Consider the following 8,644-nt stretch of genomic DNA (forward strand, 5'->3'; position numbering starts at 1 on the left):
CGTGCAACAGATGGACAATTGCCTGAAAAGTACCTGAGAAATATGTTGTGCAAAAATGGATCTTCTCAGGTGATTCACAAACATGCACAGCTGCATACATCTATACACAAGAGCCTACACACTCCAATCATTACAAACAAAAAATGAGATGCGTGTACTGGTGCTTCCAAGATGTATACCACGCACTACTTCATATATGTATATAATCTCCTCTTATGGAAACCTTACAATAGCAAACCTCTACAGATATATACAATACTGTGCAAAAGTTTTAGGCAGGTGTGGAAAAAATGCTGCAAAGTAAGAATACTTATAAAAAAAACTCAAAATTTGGTGTAACCACCCTTTGCTTTCAAAACAGCATCAGTTCTTCTACGTACACTTGCACACAGTTTTTGAAGGAACTCGGCAGGGGAGTTGTTCCAAACATATCGGAGAACTAACCACAGATCTTCTGTGGATGTAGGCTTGCCTTCTGCCTCTTTATGTAATCCCAGACAGACTCGATGATGTTGACATGGGCAGCACAGTGGCTAAGTGGTTAGCCCCACAGCACTGAGGTTATGAGTTCAATTCCTGACCATGGCCTTATCTGTGTGGAGTTTGTATGTTCTCCATGGGTGTACTCCACACTCCAAAAACATACTAGTAGGTTAATTAGCTGCTATCAAATTGGCCCTAGTCTGTCTGTGTGTATGTTAGGAAATTTAGACTGTAAGCTCCATTGGAGCAGGGACTGATGTGAGCGAGTTCTCTGTACTGTGCTGTGGAATTAGTGGCGCTATATAAAATGATGATGATGATGATGATGAGGGCTCTGTGGGGGCCATACCATCACTTGCAGGACTCCTTGTTCTTCTTTACGATGAAGATAATTCTTAATGACATTGGCTGTATGTTTGGTATCCTTGTCCTGCTGCAGAATAAATTTGAAGCCAATCAGACGCTTCCCTGAAGGTATTGCATTATGGATAAGTACCTGCCTGTATTTCTCAACATTGAGGACACCATTAATCCTAACCTGTCTTCATGGAGTAATTGAGGCCAAAAAGCCAACCTTCGACGTGGAAACAACGTTATGTGACTCAACTATGCACGAAAACATAGGAACTGGGGTACAGAAAAATGGCAGCAGGTGCTCTGGACTGACGAGCCAAAATGTTAAATATTTGGATGTAATAGTAGGCAGTTTGTTTACCAAAGGACTGGAGAGTGGTACAATAATGAGTGTCTGTAGGCAACAGTGAAGCATAATGGAGGTTCCTTGCAAGTTTGGGGCTGCATTTCAGCAAACAGAGTTGGGGATTTGGTCGGGATTAATGGCGTTCTCAATGCTGAGAAATACAGGCAGGTACTTATCCATCATGCTATACCATCAGAGAGGTGTCCGATTGGCTCCAAATTTATACTGCAGCAAGACAACGACCCCAAACATACAGCCAATGTCATTAAGAACATTGTAAAGAAGAACAAGGAGTCCTGGAGGTGAGGATATGGCCCCCACAGAGCCTTGATCTCAACATTATCAAGTCTGTCTGGGATTACATGAAGAGAAGGATTTGAGCAAGCCTACATCAACAGGAGATGTGTGGTTAGTTCTCCAAGTTGTTTGGAACAACCTTCCTGCAGAGATCCTTCAAAAACTGTGTGCAAGAGTACCTAGAAGAATTGATGCATTGATGCTATTTTAAAAGCAAAGGGTGGCTCCTCAGAGATGTAAGGAAACTACACTGCATCTGGAGAAAAGTGTAAGATCTTACTATTTTATAAGGACCATCAGAACACTCTGGCGCAATAACAACTGGAAGAAGTCTGCAAATAAACAAACTGTGGACTTCACTAATCCGATTCTGAAATTGGGAACAAAGACTACTGTGTGTGGTTAGGGATCGGAGGCGTGTTACAGCTGGTAGGGAACCTAACCGCCGTTACAGCCTGCCAGGTGACACTGTCAATTTCTTCCCCAGGAAGCAAAATACTTGTGTGGAAGTCGAATAATTGGATGAAGTTGTATCAAATTAATAACCATCAATTTAATTGTCTTTATCAGAAAATATGAGAATAGCATGCTACAGCGTATTTAGTAAAACACATGCAAACACTTCTATATACATTTTACACTCACACATTCATTTGTAAATAGTTCACCTTAATAAAGTTTCAACACACAGTCTTTAAAAATCGAATGTAATAGATTTAATAGTTTAATACAATAATGTGAAAACCACTTTGATAATATCCAAGGTTCGGATATAGGAAACAGATCATGTTTAGTGTCATTCTAATCTACTTTTCACCATCAGACATCCGCTACTATCGGCTAAACGATCGCATCTTGCGTATGTAAGTTATGGATGATAGAAGAAATAATGGTCAAAATGATATTGTGTGTGTAATGCAAATAGACCAGTTTAAACCCCCTTTTTGGAGGGAAGACACTTATGTAGCTGTTGGAGAGTTGACCCCCACCCTTGGAGGGCATTGTTTGAACCGACCTATGACCTGAATTACACTGGACTGCCCTGAATCCTGAACCAATGGAAACATGCCATGACATCACTACTGTTTTTATGTACCGCAACCTGTATATAAACCAGGCACTGAGACCATAATACAGTCTACTAGACCACAGACTTCAGGACTGAATGACTGTATACTGGATCCAAAGTGCTTGCGTATCCATCGGCTGTACCTTATTTATTGAATTGTTATTTGTTGCATCTTGCTATTAAATATCTTTGTGGTTGGAACCACATTGATCGCAGCGGACAATGTTTTATTGGTAAGCAATAAAAAATTACTTTAATACTTTTTTCCGGGTACCAGCAGTGGATTAGTTCCCATACAAAATGGAGACATAAGAGTGACTATATTATCCTCTTTAGTTGTCCCCACTATCATTTGGAGGCAGAAAATGTAAAATTACATAGATGGAAGCTTCTCCCTACAAGTGCACTGTAGGACAGTGTTGGCCAACCTGTGACACTCCAGGTGTTGTGAAACTACAAGTCCCAGCACACCCTTCCTGCAATAAGCTGCTATATATTGGCAAAGCATGCTGGGACTTGTAGTTTCACAACACCTGGAGTGTCACAGGTTAGCAAACACTGCTGTATGATGCGTTAATAGACGATCAATAAATACATATTTGGTTCTTATTAATTGCAATTCTGTTGAACTTTTTATCGTATTTATTTTTTTATGTATTGCCTAGAGCCACACCACCTTGAACAAACCCAATTGCATCTGATCCTGGAAGCTATGCAGGGTTGAGCCTGGTTAGTACTTGGATGGGAGACCACCTGGGAATACCAGGTGCTGTAGGCCAGTGTATATTTTTTTTTTCTTTTTTGAATTTAGTGGCATAATTTGCTAGATTTACTATGTTTTTAAAAAAGTCATTTATATGATATTCTTTGGATCTGTGGTAGTATGAACACAGTGTTTTGCACTTTTGAAAATTGATTTCCTCACTTGTAAGTTTTTAGGGATTGATACACAATAATCCCATATAAGAGCAGCAATTATTACCAAGTTTATTGATTTGTGGCTATTTTAGAATTGCTTTATATATATTTTTTGATTTGTTTAAACTATTATAAGAAGTTATAAATGAAATCCCCTATTAGGATTCCACAGAAGTGCCCAGTATTATCCAAAATCTTTTTCTTTGTTGCTTTAAAAAAAAAAAAAAAAGAAGGACCACTGTGCACAAACAGTGTTTCTACCATAAAGCTCAGTGATCTCAATAGGTCCATCCATTCAATTTACGTTCAGGAGTCAACAGCTAAAATACGAATGCCGATGACCCCTTACGCTTAATGACATGTTCAATCTAGCTGCTGCCATAATCAGCAACATTACAGGTGCTCCTGTACAAGTCCTGCTGTACTATATGCAGACATTGATATTTGCTATATTGGCCCATAAGGATTATTTTGCTGTTCCCATTCTTCCTAAAACAGCAATACAGAGTAAAACTAAAATGTAATAGAAAGGGCCTAGGCAACAAGACCTCCCCAACCGCGCCCTCCCAAGTTGTAAGGATTGAACAAATAAATAAGTACAGCAACTAATGTCCACAAACAGACTATATGGGACTTTTAAATGTAGAAATGTAAACAAAATCACACTGGGCGTGTCACAACAGAACTACTGAAACTTCAAAGACCTGAGTAAATGAATTATTTACTGTTACAATTAATAGTGAAAAATCAGAATGAAATTAGCAAAACCTAAAAACTACTATGACAAAACATTATAGCTAATTCTATATTATAAGAATTGTTAAAAGGACATTAAAAATACTATTTCAGCCTCTATAGCTTTGCGAATAGTATTCTCGATACTGTGGAGCAGATTTCTTTCCACAGTGGCAAATCACTAGGACGAGAAGCAATTCAAACAAACACAATATAAAAAAATGCACCGTAGAAAAAGAAATAATAATAAAGGCAGAAAGGGGACAATAATGAAATAATTTAAAGTTGCAATCCCAAACAGATTTTTTTTTTTATTATTTTAAATAGCAAGTTGAATACCTTTTAAGCATGGATCTGGGTAGTCATTTTTCTTAGCTGTCATGCAAATCAGTGTCTCATTTTCAAAATCTGGCTGGGGGACAGACAAATATGGCTGCCAGTAACACACAGACTCACAGCTTTCAGTATGTCATGTGAAAGCAGAGGAGGGAAGAAGGAGGGTGTATTTTACATTGCAGACAAAGTTCAGAGGGGCATTCCAAAGCCTCTATGCGCGCTACATCACATGCCATGTGACTGTGGTTGCCATGGTAGTCACATGACATTGTGGAAGCGCTGCAGAATTATTAATCATTAATAGCAACCTAAAAAACAAAACAAGAAAAATAGTAATTACCAAGCTAAATCTTGCAGCCTGGCACAGAGATTTATATTAAAAAAACAAAAACAAAACACACCTCACTTTTTATGGGCTTGCTTTCAAATGATGGGATGATAAATTAGACAAGTAGAAAGTGTTACCATTATATCTATTTAGTTTGTCTCAAGCCAATTTGTTGACATCCAAATTTCTATCAGGTACTGGTGGTTCTAGGTTATCAGGCATACACACAAGTCAAATTTTAAACCTCCATGTGTTTTAGCCCAGGAGGATAAATTACAATTTCCGAGCTAGCGATCAACTGATTAACCATTTGTGGGTCACACAGAAATTTGCAGTGCTGGAACCAGCATCGCTGATAAATGTTAAAACATAAAAACACTAAAATGTGTACAATGTTTTCTGACCCTTAAAATGACGTCAGATCTTTACTTTAGTACACATTTTTTATATCGCCACACTGTGAAGAAATATCCAATATATTAGTATGAATACCTGGGATTACACCCTTTTAATTATAATGTGCATTGAGGGGACCATTACACAAGAAATGACATAAAATGACATAAAACAGAAGGCAACTATGGTTCTGCCAAAAGGAGCTTACAATCTACACTATGGAAAGAATACTGGAAAACTATTCTATTTATTCATAAAATAAAAAAAGATTTATTCTAATATGCTACTAAAAAAATCCCTAGTTACCTAGCTAAGTAAAGCAATATAAATTAACTGTAATATTAAAATTACCATTTCATTTTGTGAAACCTACAAAATGAAAATTAAACCTACAAGTTGGAATATTAGCTTTGTATCAAATTGAGGGAATTCTATCAAACTGCGTAATTGGTTAAGTAAAAATATTACAAAATAAGAAAAATGTTATGGATTAAAATAATGTAACAAAAAAGTAAAAGGCTCACATCATACAGTCCTGAGAAACTGCCATTTACATCAACTTTAAAACTATACCAATGTATCACCCATCCTAATTAGAGATGCAACATTGTATTTAGCAAAATGAATGACACATTAACAGTTACAATCACTGTGTGACTGTGCAGAGAGATACTTGGAGAGTGGAATAAGTTAGTGACAATATAACTGGGTGTCACTGAGGAGATGGGATGACGCAGGACATGTACGACTGTAACCCTGACAGGAGTTGTCCTGGGGTAGCCTTGGCGCCAAATTTCAGTGTAGTGGCGAGTGAGAGGAGGACTCGCCGGATGAGGTGACACACACAGAGGGCAGGGGCTACATGTCTACACCGAGACCCCCATAACCGGGAGAATGACTGGAGACATAGTCACCTTTCCACACACTGTATGTCCCCATTGCACAACGGAGGGAGACCAGACTGTATCGTCCAGGGGCGGCTGGAGGAGGAGTGTGTCAGGATACACACCCAGCACTAGCACAAAGCATGGATCTGCAGGGCACACACACTCACACTATGCTCCTTCAGGACACAGAGCCGCCCTGAGACCGACAGGCAGGACACCCAGCATCCTGCCCGGTATGCAGGGCCTGGGGACCACACCATCTCTCACCTTCTCTGCAGCTGCTCTGCCTTCAGCCTCGGTGCAGCAGCACGTCCCTCTCAGTCGTGATAGCGGGGCCTGTGCATTCCTGAGCCGCGCTGCCCGGAGACGGCAGATGAAGCCCGGCCACTCTCACCGAGCTGCAGGCAGCTTGCCTCAATCTTTCCTCCCTATCTGCAGCCTTCCAGCAGGCGCACACATCCACACACAAGAAGCCTATTGTATTGACACTGCTCGCTGGCTTCCCACGCTCCTCCTCTTCCACTTCCTTCCCTGCATCCCTTCCTCCCCTCCCCGCACACACGGCAGATGATGTGCCTGGTCCCGGCACTCCTGCCATGTGCTGCTGGGCATCCACTGCCCACAGGTCTGACATCGGACTATGCAGTATACTCATCCGCCTCCTTCATGTCTTCCAGTCTGCACCTTCTATTAAATTGACAAGCGGTGCTTTCCACTTTATTGTCTCCACTCATGCAAAGTATATGCTGTCTAATACTCTGTTCCACATGGTTTCTTCAAGTGATAAACACACTTTCTAATATAGTGACAGATGTCTTGCTTTGTGCTAGCAATACCAGGTTTCTAATATTTTTTCATACCAAGTAAATGTCTACCTAGTTCCTTATTATATATGAGTAAACTTTCATACGCAGCCCCTTGTGTTGTATATTTTGCATTATTTTTATTAATAGGTACACTATAAAAGGCTGAAGTACCATTTCAACCAATCTGAGGTCCTCTTGTGTTACGCACTCCAGAGGCTGAGAAGTCCTGATCTAAACACTGTCCTGTACCTTTTTCCCCAATGAATTGTTTAAGTTTATTTCCCTAAACTATTTTTATGTATGTATTGCCAGTGTTAGGTCAGATGCACACTCAAACTGCAAGTTACTATGTACAGTGCTCCTGCTTTATAATGCCAGCTTAAAAGTCAGGACAATTCTGGTGTTACAGTGATGGTGGCATTAGAGAGAGGATGTTATATAATGAAGCAAGGGCGACATTATAAAGGAGGTTATATAAAAAGAGAGGGTTGTATTTAGTTTAGCTCTTTTGTGTTTTGAACATCTTGTATGTTTTTAATTAAATATATAACTGAGAATACCAGGAAAGGCAAATTTGGGCAACCTGATACTCTTCAAGGGCTGCATGTGCCACCTTCTGATCTTAAAAAGGCCACAAATTATGTTTAATCAAGTAATAACATATCAGTAGAGATGGTAGTGAATGCACAATGATGTTACAGTGCCTGCCTAAAAATTGCTTTTCTTATCCTAATGAAACAGGAATCAATGAGCCTATTCTCAAGAAGGAAGGAGAGATATGTGGTGCTGGCTATACATCCCTCCTTTGACCTTAGATGTGCTGCTGCATTGAGTGACAACCCTGCATTGTGTGGTAGAGGTTACATGATGTGTAAGTTGGCTGCTCCTGGAAAAGAATAAGTTCATGTTCAGTTTTATAATCTCTTCACTGACACACTCTTATTTAATAGGAGCTGGGGCTTCAGGTTGAGCAGGAAGGGGCTGGCAAATTTTAACCCGGGGGGCAAGCACATAGCACTGGCCCATATGCAGTGGGCTATATATATATATATATATATTTTTTAATATATAATTTATTTATATTTATTTTTACTTCCTTCATGGGAGCCTCCTAGTGAGATTGAGGTTCCCATATATATGATTGATTGGGACTGCCCCAATCATATCTGGAGGGCTGTACTAAAGGGGGTGGAGAGGCAGGGCACAGAGTGTCAATCTGACACCCTGGCCCTCAGTGACTTGCTGCTACAAGGCTCCTGAAGGCTAGGGGAGGAGCCCTGTAGCATTGTTGAGAATCCATTTTATTACTGTATATGCGGTGCCGTCCGCATATACATAATACTACCCAGCGCACAGGCGGTTGCATCCCATGACACTCGATACGGCCGCGTCATTCATCAACAGCCGCAGGGGGTGGTGGGGGCTGCGGCCTGAACAGGCAGCAGATGCCCCCCTGGCCCAGCCCGCCCCTGAGGTTGAGGTTAAGCTCCGAGGGGCAGAAAGCAAATAATAAGAGCTGAGGCCAGCAGGGCCTTGTTATTTATTTAGTTACTTCTTGTTCATTTTTACACATCCTCTTTGGTCTTGATCAGTGGATATTGTTCCAAACGTCTTGTGTTTCATTCAGATGTAAATTTGCAAATCTAAGCCATACTACAATAAATTAAATGTAGATAAGAAACTTTCTAC

General features: G+C 40.2%; 1 protein-coding gene and 1 pseudogene across 1 annotated transcript in view; one reads left to right on the forward strand and one right to left on the reverse strand.

Moving 5' to 3' along the window:
- JADE3 (jade family PHD finger 3) overlaps positions 1 to 6,664 on the reverse strand; it is a 56,788-nt gene extending 50,124 nt beyond the window's left edge. The window contains exon 1 of the mRNA XM_075200079.1: positions 6,417 to 6,664. The gene's annotated coding sequence lies outside the window, so the exon portion shown is untranslated. The remainder of the gene's footprint in view (positions 1 to 6,416) is intronic.
- On the forward strand, positions 3,209 to 3,327 carry LOC142142211 (5S ribosomal RNA; annotated as a pseudogene).
- Positions 6,665 to 8,644: the final 1,980 nt, after the last annotated feature.

This window comes from Mixophyes fleayi, chromosome 2, assembly GCF_038048845.1.
Source record: "Mixophyes fleayi isolate aMixFle1 chromosome 2, aMixFle1.hap1, whole genome shotgun sequence".
Taxonomy (NCBI): Eukaryota; Metazoa; Chordata; class Amphibia; order Anura; family Limnodynastidae; genus Mixophyes; species Mixophyes fleayi.